The sequence below is a fragment of the Phyllopteryx taeniolatus genome, chromosome 8 (genome assembly GCF_024500385.1).
Source record: "Phyllopteryx taeniolatus isolate TA_2022b chromosome 8, UOR_Ptae_1.2, whole genome shotgun sequence".
NCBI classification, from domain to species: domain Eukaryota; kingdom Metazoa; phylum Chordata; class Actinopteri; order Syngnathiformes; family Syngnathidae; genus Phyllopteryx; species Phyllopteryx taeniolatus.
The window spans coordinates 18400696-18410065 of NC_084509.1; the positions used below are offsets into that span (position 1 = coordinate 18400696).

Below are 9370 nucleotides of genomic sequence, written 5' to 3' on the forward strand. Positions count from 1 at the left end.
CAGCCCAAAACCGTGGCAAGTAGAGCTGAGAGCTGAGCCAAGCTTTGACGGTACTATGCATTATAGGGCAATGAAACATTTGAAGATACATTGAATAGATCCATCCATCCATCCATCCATCTTCTACCGCTTATTCGAGGTCGGGTCGCGGGGGCAGTAGCTTCAGCAGGGACGCCCAGACTTCCCTTTCCCCAGGCACTTCATCCATCTCTTCTGGGGGGATCCCGAGGCGTTCCCAGGCCAGCCGAAGGATGTAGTCTCTCCAGCGTGTCCTGGGTCGTCCCCGGGGTCTCCTCCCGGTGGGATGTGCCCGGAACACCTCACCAGGGAGGCGTCCGGGAGGCATCCGAATCAGATGCCCCAGCCACCTCATCTGGCTCCTCTCGATGTGAAGGAGTAACAGCTCTACTCTGAGATCCTCCCGGATGACCGAGCTTCTCACCCTATCTCTAAGGGAGAGCCCGGACACCCTGCGGAGGAAACTCATTTCGGATCTCGTTCTTTCCGTCACGACCCACGGCTCGTGACCATAGGTGAGGGTGGGAACATAGATCGACCGGTAAATCGAGAGCTTCGCCTTTCGGCTTAGCTCCTTCTTTACCACAACGGATCGATACAAAGTCCGCATCAATGCAGATGCTGCACCGATCCGCCTGTCGATCTCCCGTTCCATTCTTCCCTCACTCGTGAACAAGACCCCAAGATACTTGAACTCCTCCACTTGGGGCAGGATCTCATCCCCGACCTGGAGAGGGCACGCCACCCTTTTCCGACTGAGGACCATGGTCTCAGATTTGGAGGTGCTGATTCTCATCCCAGCCGCTTCACACTCTGCTGCGAACTGCTCCAATGAGAGTTGGAGGTCACGGCTTGATGAAGCCAACAGAACCACATCATCTGCAAAAAGCAGAGATGCAATACTGAGGCCACCAAACCGGACCCCCTCTACGTCTCGGCTGCACCTAGAAATTCTGTCCATGAAAGTTATGAACAGAATCGGTGACAAAGGGCAGCCTTGGCGGAGTCCAACCCTCACCGGAAACGAGTCCGATTTACTGCCGGATATGCGGACCAAACTCTGACTCCGGTCGTACAGGGACCGGACAGCCCGTATCAGGGGGTTCGGTACCCCATACTCCCGAAGCACCCCGCACAGGACCACCTGAGGGACACGGTCGAACGCCTTCTCCAAGTCCACAAAACACATGTAGACTGGTTGGACGAACTCCCATGCACCCTCGAGCACCCTGCCAAGGGTGTAGAGCTGGTCCACTGTTCTACGGCCAGGACAAAAAACACACTGCTCCTCCTCAATCTGTGATTCAACTTCCCGACGGACCCTCCTCTCCAGCACCCCTGAATAGACCTTACCAGGAAGGCTGAGGAGTGTGATCCCCATGTAGTTGGAACACACGCTTCGGTCCCCCTTCTTAAAAAGGGGGACCACCACCCCAGTCTGCCAATCCAGAGGCACTGTCCCCGATGTCCACGCGATGTTGCAGAGGCGTGTCAACCAGGATAGCCCTACAACATCCAGAGCCTAGAGGAACTCCGGGCGAATCTCATCCACCCCTGGGGCCTTGCCACCGAGGAGCTTTTTAACCACCTAGGCGACCTCAACCCCAGAGATAGGAGAACCCACCTCAGAGAACCCAGACTCTGCTCCCTCATGGGAAGGCGTGTCGGTGGAATCGAGGAGGTCTCCGAAGTATTCTCCCCACCGGCTCACAACGTCCCGAGTCGAGGTCAGCAGCGCCCCATCCCAAATTATACACAGTGTTGATGGTGCACTGCTTTCCCCTCCTGAGACGTCGGATGGTGGACCAGAATTTCCTCGAAGCCGTCCGGAAGTCTTTCTCCATGGCCTCACCGAACTCCTCCCATGCCCGAGTTTTTGCTTCAGCGACCACCAAAGCTGCATTCCGCTTTGCCAGCCTCAGGAGTCCCACAGGCCAAAAAGGCCCGATAGGACTCCTTCTTCAGCTTGACGGCATCCCTCACCATTGGTGTCCACCAACGCGTTCGGGGATTGCCGCCACGACAGGCACCGACCACCTTACGGCCACAGCTCCGGTCGGCCGCCTCAGCAATGGAGGCGCGGAACATGGTCCACTCGGACTCGATGTCCCCCGCCTCCCCCGGAACATGAGCAAAGTTCTGCCGGAGGTGGGTGTTGAAACTCCTTCTGACAGGGGATTCCGCCAGACGTTCCCAGCAGACCCTGACAATACGTTTGGGCCTGCCACGTCGGACCGGCATCTTCCCCCACCATCGGAGCCAACTCACCACCAGGTGGTGATCAGTTGACAGCTCCACCCCTCTCTTTACCTGAGTGTCCAAGTCATGCGGCTGCAAGTCCGATGACACGACCACAAAGTCGATCATCGAACTGCGACCTAGGGTGTCCTGGTGCCAAGTGCACATGTGGACACCCTTATGCTGGAACATGGTGACCGTTATGGACAATCCGTGACGAGCACAGAAGTCCAATAACAGAACACTGCTCGGGTTCTGATCGGGGGGGCCGTTCCTCCCAATCACGCCCTTCCAGGTCTCACTGTCATTGCCCACGTGAGCATTGAAGTCCCCCAGCAGAACGATGGAGTCCCCAGCGGGCGCGCTCTCCAGCACCCCCTCCAAGGACTCCAAAAAGGGTGGGTAGTCTGAACTGCTGTTTGGTGCATAGGCACAAACAACAGTCAGGACCCATCCCCCCACCCGAAGGCGGAGGGAGGCTACCCTCTCGTCCACCGGGGTGAACCCCAACGTACAGGCGCCGAGCCGGGGAGCAATAAGTATACCCACACATGCCTCTCACCGTGGGCAACTCCAGAGAGTCCAACCCCTCTCGAGAGGACTGGTACCAGAGCCCAAGCTGTGCGTGGAGGCGAGTCCGACTATATCTAGTCGGAACTTCTCGACCTCACACACCAGCTCGGGCTCCTTCCCTGCCAGAGAGGTGACATTCCACGTCCCTAGAGTCAGCTTCTGTAGCCGGGGATCGGATCGCCAAGGTCCCCGCCTTCGGCCACCGCCCAGCTCGCATTGCACCTGACCCCTATGGCCCCTCCCACAGGTGGTGAGCCCATGGGAAGGGGGACCCACGTTACACTTTCGGGCTGTGCCCAGCCAGGCCCCATGGGTGCAGGCCCGGGCACCAGGCGCTCTCCTTCGAGCCCCAACTCCAGGCCTGGCTCCAGAGGGGGGCCCCGGTGACCCGCGTCCAGGCAAGGGAATCCTGAGTCCATAATTTATTTTCTTCATACGGGGTCTTTGAGCCGTGCTTTGTCTGGTCCCTCACCTAGGACCTGTTTGCCATGGGTGACCCTGCCAGGGGCATAAAGCCCCAGACAACTTAGCTCCTAGGATCATTGGGACACACAAACCCCTCCACCACGATAAGGTGACGGCTCAAGGAGGGGACATTGAATAGATATGATAAAAAATAATTTTTTTAAATGCTATGCTTTGACTTCATTTTTCTTCACTTTATTTAAAAGTGAGATTAAGCAGACCTCTCACAAATGAGAATTTGCATCCAGTTGTGCTGCAATTAGTAACTGAGTATCCTACTGTATTTGGACAAAAGGTATTTTTGCTTGGTTAAAGAGCAATTATGAATACACATGAATACAGAAAATGAGACATTTCACTTAATGAACGACCAATTGGTTTCCTCTTTTAGATCATCAACAGTGTTTTTCTTAAATTCACATTGTGCGTATAGCAGGAAATTGCATTGTCATGTCTCCAAACATTTCTAGTGAGGCAATTTCAAACACAGATAAAAATAAATAAACACAAACATAAATAGATTTTAGATTCAACTTGCCATTTATTGTGCGTATCAAAAACATATGGCATCCATTAAAAACAGAGGAACATATGTTTATTATCTTGTTATTAAGGCACAATTTTAGCCAACTACAGTGGTGAACTCTGCGATGGTAGAAACGAGGATAACGTTAGACAACCCACCCGCGTGCGTATCTATGACTATGCTTTTTGTACATTGACTGAAGTGCCTACCTGTAAAGTGACAGAAATATTGGCATTCAAACACTCCCCGTCCAACCTGGTAAATTGAATTCATTTGTATTAATCCAGAAGTGAAAACGTTATCATGAGATTGTTTAGGTATATGGTAAACGTGATAGCCAGGCTAATGTGGGCTAGCTAACTCCACCCATTAGCCAACACGCGGATCTCTTAACTATACCCCTGATGTAGATTAAATAATTAAAAAAAATTTTTTTTAAATTTAAAAAAAACTTGGGAATAAATAGAAACATTGGATAACTCTAACCACTCACTTTTAAAAAATACTTTTCCTTCCAATACTGAAGTAAATGTATGTGAAAAAATTACTTTTGATACTTAAGTATACGCAAGATACTTTTCTCAAGACATATCCTATAACGATCTTTTCTGCAGTGACTCATTCTTTCTTCAGCCAGGTGTAAGCTCACTCTACCTTCCTCCAACAGTTAGGTGATTCCACATATGTGCATGCTACACCGAACAGAAGGAATATCGCGTGCATGCACCCCATCGCCTTGCTGTTGAGTTGTCACTGCCGCCTCACTTTACTATCACAACTCTTCTCCCTTGAATAGTCTTTGTGCTCCGATAGCCTTTGGTTCTGTCTACTCTGTTGTTAACAATCGCTTTGTCTACATCAGTTCAAGCAGCGGAGACATTTATTCAATGCTACTGTAGTCTGTTCCCCCCACTCTTGGAAAGCTTAACTCCACACAGCTGACATCACATCAAGAGAGTCGGAGAAAGCTTTTGGTATTTTAAAATAACTCAATCTTATAAAACATTACATTACATTCTGAATTTTGGGACAAACTGGATAAAAAGCAAAGCGAAAGCTGAGAGAGTTTTATATGCTTGTTGGAAGTCTGGAATTCAAGCGCTCATCGAAACAGGGAGAAATGGGTCACAACAAAAATAAATAAGACAACAGTAGAACAAGTGTGTTTTAAAGTGACCGTTATTAGTTGCAATGATTCAAATTCTGTTTTGTGAGAGAAGCAAAAGATCAATTTGCACCTTTCTTGTTATTTAGAGAGGAAAACGGCCAACTGAAGCAAGGAAATAAACTGCTAATGGAAAAGAAAACAGGCGTGCACATGCACTTACACGCAAGTCATCAGCATTTTAGTGCAACCAATTTGTGTCTGCACCCGTGACTGTTCACTAGACAGGCAGTCAAAATCATTGTTCCAATCATTTACTGTATAAATCCGTAGGAATACAATGCATGAGTGCTTGAGTCCATCATGCGCTCAAAGATGTCTACGTCTTTTTACTGTAAGCATATTATTGTTTGTGTGTGCGTGCGTGCGTGTAGGAATTTAACTATGGGGAAGCAGAAATTAGAGCATTCAATTGAATGCATATACTGGAGGGAGACCCTGAAAGCAGTGATCCAAACGTGTGTTAAAATGTGTCAAATTAAGATGAGTGGTGATGTAAGTATACAGTATGTTAGCGAGAAGTACATCCTGTATGTCTTTGGTATGATTACATGGTATGAGGAGAGGAGATACTGCCACAAAATGACAGAAGTGGTCTACTCCGTCTACTACGTCTTTTGTTTTAAAAGGGTCTCTTATCTGTTCTTCAAAATCCATTATTGCACTCTGGCTTTTATGCCATATCCCATATTCATATTGTTGTCAGATAACCTCCCATGGCTAACATTTGCCCATCCCCTCTTGAACAAAATTCAAGTACCCATCATCCCATTATCTAATTGTGTTGCTTTTTGATTCATCCCACCAGCAGAAATGCAATTCTCTGTTCAGTTGAACAGTTGTTAATTACATGCGTTCATTCATCGACTTAATGAATAAATGCAGACACAAATCTCAGTATAGTTGCTAGAGCATACGGTTCATGCTCAAATTGCATACAATGTTTCTCAGCGATTCAAACCTGTCAATTCCAAGCGTACAGGCTATAGGAACCAATACAGCGTTCAGATTCGGAGGAAGTGCAATGTGGCCACCGGCAGTAGCAGGACCGGGGATGGAAGTGGAGCTGCTTGTTTAGCGGACCCGCCCTGACCGGCACAAAGGGGGGCGACACCCGCTACCAGTCAACGCAGACAGCACTATGATTGGCCAGCTGGATGACCTTCGACCCCGGTCGTATTGTGCTCTCAGCTGAGCCAAACCTTGCCCCCTTGTATTGTGGGTGCATGCGGTTGAACAACAAAAGACAACCAAGTGTGAAAGTAGCAATAAGAGCTGTATGACGGGAAATGTTCTAAGCGGATGTGGAAAGTGTGCGTACATGGAATGTATGCACGTGTTGGATTAGCGGTTGGGTATATTCATGACAGTGTTCCATCATTTAGCTTCTTCAGACCAAATTGTCCTAGAAAGCGCGCACAGCCTTCACGTTTTCAAACTTTAAACCCTCACCTCAATTCCAGACAAAACCCAGTTGTAATCTAGCCCAAAATTTAAACAAAGCCAAAATCAATGCTTCCAGAACTTAATCTTGGAACAATCTTGGGCGTGTTCACTGGTTTCGTACAGAATTATCAAGTATCAATACTGCCATCCAGACCTTGGTGTGTATAAAAAAAAAAAAAAAAGACTGACAGGTTGAAGAGGTGGGTCTCAGACTTAAACAGTTTGGCAAAGTCCAACTGAACAACTAAATGCACCATAAACGCAATGCTATATCACCAAATAGAACGAGCAGAAATATTGTAAATATGAAGGAAATTAAGCCAGGGGCAAACAACTATTAAGATTTACTCAGACTGCATTTAACCCAGCAGACAGCATTATTGTTTCGATATTACTGGCCCCAGTAATATCCCGATGTGGCTCTCAGTCGAGCTGCTAATGTTTGCTTCATACTTCTTACGTGGAAACTTTTGGTCTAATGTTAACGGCACTATGAAGCAGGACCAAATGTGCAATGTAAAACGCAAAAGAATGTTTTATTTTCTGCTTTGGTCCAGCCCAGAGAACCAAATTATTGGAATCATTTAGTGGGAACATAGCCTTACTCATGCCCCAAATTTAACCTTGTTAGCACTCATCTTCCACAGCTCAGTTATGTTTCTACAAACACAACAAAAAAAGGAAGTTTTTCCTTTTCATTTTTTTAATACTCTGGTCAAGGAGATTTACAAATATGCTGTAATATGTATGCCAGGCCAGTACTTGGCAGTGACACTAAAAAAAAAACGTGCATTTTGCACTTTTAACAAGTAGCTCACAGTAAATTGTGCACCTTGCTGGAGAAGCATCATAAGCACAAATTCTACGACAGCGCTGTCTGTCACTATTACTGTTTTGACTCTAACTGTATGGCCAGACTCAACACCTACTAGATCCGCACCTCCTTCATTTTCAAATGTTTGGAGCGATCACGTGATCGTTTTCAAAAACCTCTGCTTTGAGACATGTTTTAAAAAGTACTTTTCGGTATACAAAATGCCATTGTTATATGAACAAGCATCCACAACGAGAGTTTTTAGTTTACTGAAAACAGTCCTGTGTACATTTACCTTACCTTGCTGAAAATACTGACGAGGACTATCCTAAAGCTAACCTCGCTTCTAGACCAAATTTGGTCTATGCACCAAAGCGTATCTGGCCATCATTGCACCCAATAATGACCAACACTAAATCAACGTCACACCTTCTCTCATTTTATGCCCGCCTCCTGTCAGATCCAGAAGCCGCCTTCACAGGTGGTCTACGATTTGTGTGGGCTAGGGTGGCCTGAATCCTGCACCTACTCTCTTAATGCACAACATGTGATCCTCTCTTGTCCTCTGAGGCAATGGGTCAGACCCCCCGCCCCCCATAACAGCAGTACTCTCTACAGAATGTCATGTCATGGAACAGATGGAGGTCTACACACAATGGAACAGCACATGGACGCACACTGACTTACCACCATCCTTTGCCTCAATAATAATAATAATAATAATAAGGATAATAATAATAAGGAGAAGAGGTTCAGAAAATGGATGGATGGATAATTAAAAGAATAATAATCCTTGAGATTGTGTTGCATCACAATTTGATAAAGCAAGCTTTTCTTCAAAGACAAACTCCATGAAATTCGAGATGACATGACCGGGCCTGAAAAACACAAGTTGGTGAGAGGATGCCAATTATGATCCTTAGAAAAGCAGGCTGCAAACCTCACCAATAAAACAACCCTAATAACCACATCATTAATTTGATTCTGTCTAAACTCATAGAAAGAGAGGATATGATAGAAGTATAAAGAATTATGGGCTTTCATTTACCATACATGAACTGTTTATCATATTAACATGGATTTAAGCGCAGACCAAAGTTCCACTATGAGATAGTTGTTGTGTTTTTTTTTTTTTTTTTATAATGTTGGGTTATGGACGTGATCTGTTATCAAATTCAGGGTCACGTGTCATTCATTTCACATACCTGATAGAAAAATGGGAAAGATGCTACTCGACCATCCAATTACAATCTCTCCTCTTCTCCGCCACAATCTCTTAAGTGCATCGTGCTATTGTTACATATACCTGCAAGGCCATTCATCGTCAGGCAATAACCGTGCAAAGTACACCACAAAGGGATGCCCCATCGGACTGTATTCAGCCAACTCACCCAGAAGAACGACGGATGATCGGCACCACTCTGTAAGTCCAGCGCGAGAATGTATCAAAAAGGGGAATTCTGTGGTATTTCCGAGGATGCCGATGATCTGCTCTATGACGCCAATGTATGGTGTCGGCAGGCGGCACTCAAGCGGGGCACTCACACACGCACACGCACACTCGCACACTCACACACACACACACACACACGGCGTTACAACAACACGACGACCTTACGCGTGCATTGAAGAGAAAAGGCCGAAAAAGTCAGCGTTTGTCTGCGCGGCTCTTCTTAGCACAGCTCGGATGCTTTGCCTACCCGTTCACTGTGCACTTACTTACTGGGCTGGGCCCACCCGCTAAGACGGCCTTCCCGGTGCGCCCATTGGCACACACGGCCGGACATGCAAATCCACACTTCCCATTGATGTTTTCCAGAAAGGACAGGGAGAAGAGTGGAAAAGCATGAAAAGGGGCAGGCGTGTTTCCATCGCTCCACTGCGCCACTGTGCGGTAAGACACCCGCCGTGGCTTGTCTCCACTTGACGTCACCTCCTCCATGGAAAGTGGAAAAAGATCACATCAAATTAAAGCTTTACAGGCGACAGCAGAAATAAGAACAGTGACACTGTGCGCACACCTCCTGCATTGTCATACCGGTCTGCTTTTGTAGGAGGCATTAACTGGGATAAGGTTTGGCCTCTTGCCACATCCATTTTTTATCACCAACAAATTTAAAGAGAT

At 47.2% G+C, this 9370-nt stretch overlaps 1 protein-coding gene across 1 annotated transcript in view; it reads right to left on the bottom strand.

Moving 5' to 3' along the window:
• numbl (NUMB like endocytic adaptor protein) overlaps positions 1-9094 on the bottom strand; it is a 78273-nt gene extending 69179 nt beyond the window's left edge. Inside the window, exon 1 of the mRNA XM_061781214.1 lies at positions 8637-9094. The gene's annotated coding sequence lies outside the window, so the exon portion shown is untranslated. The remainder of the gene's footprint in view (positions 1-8636) is intronic.
• Positions 9095-9370: the final 276 nt, after the last annotated feature.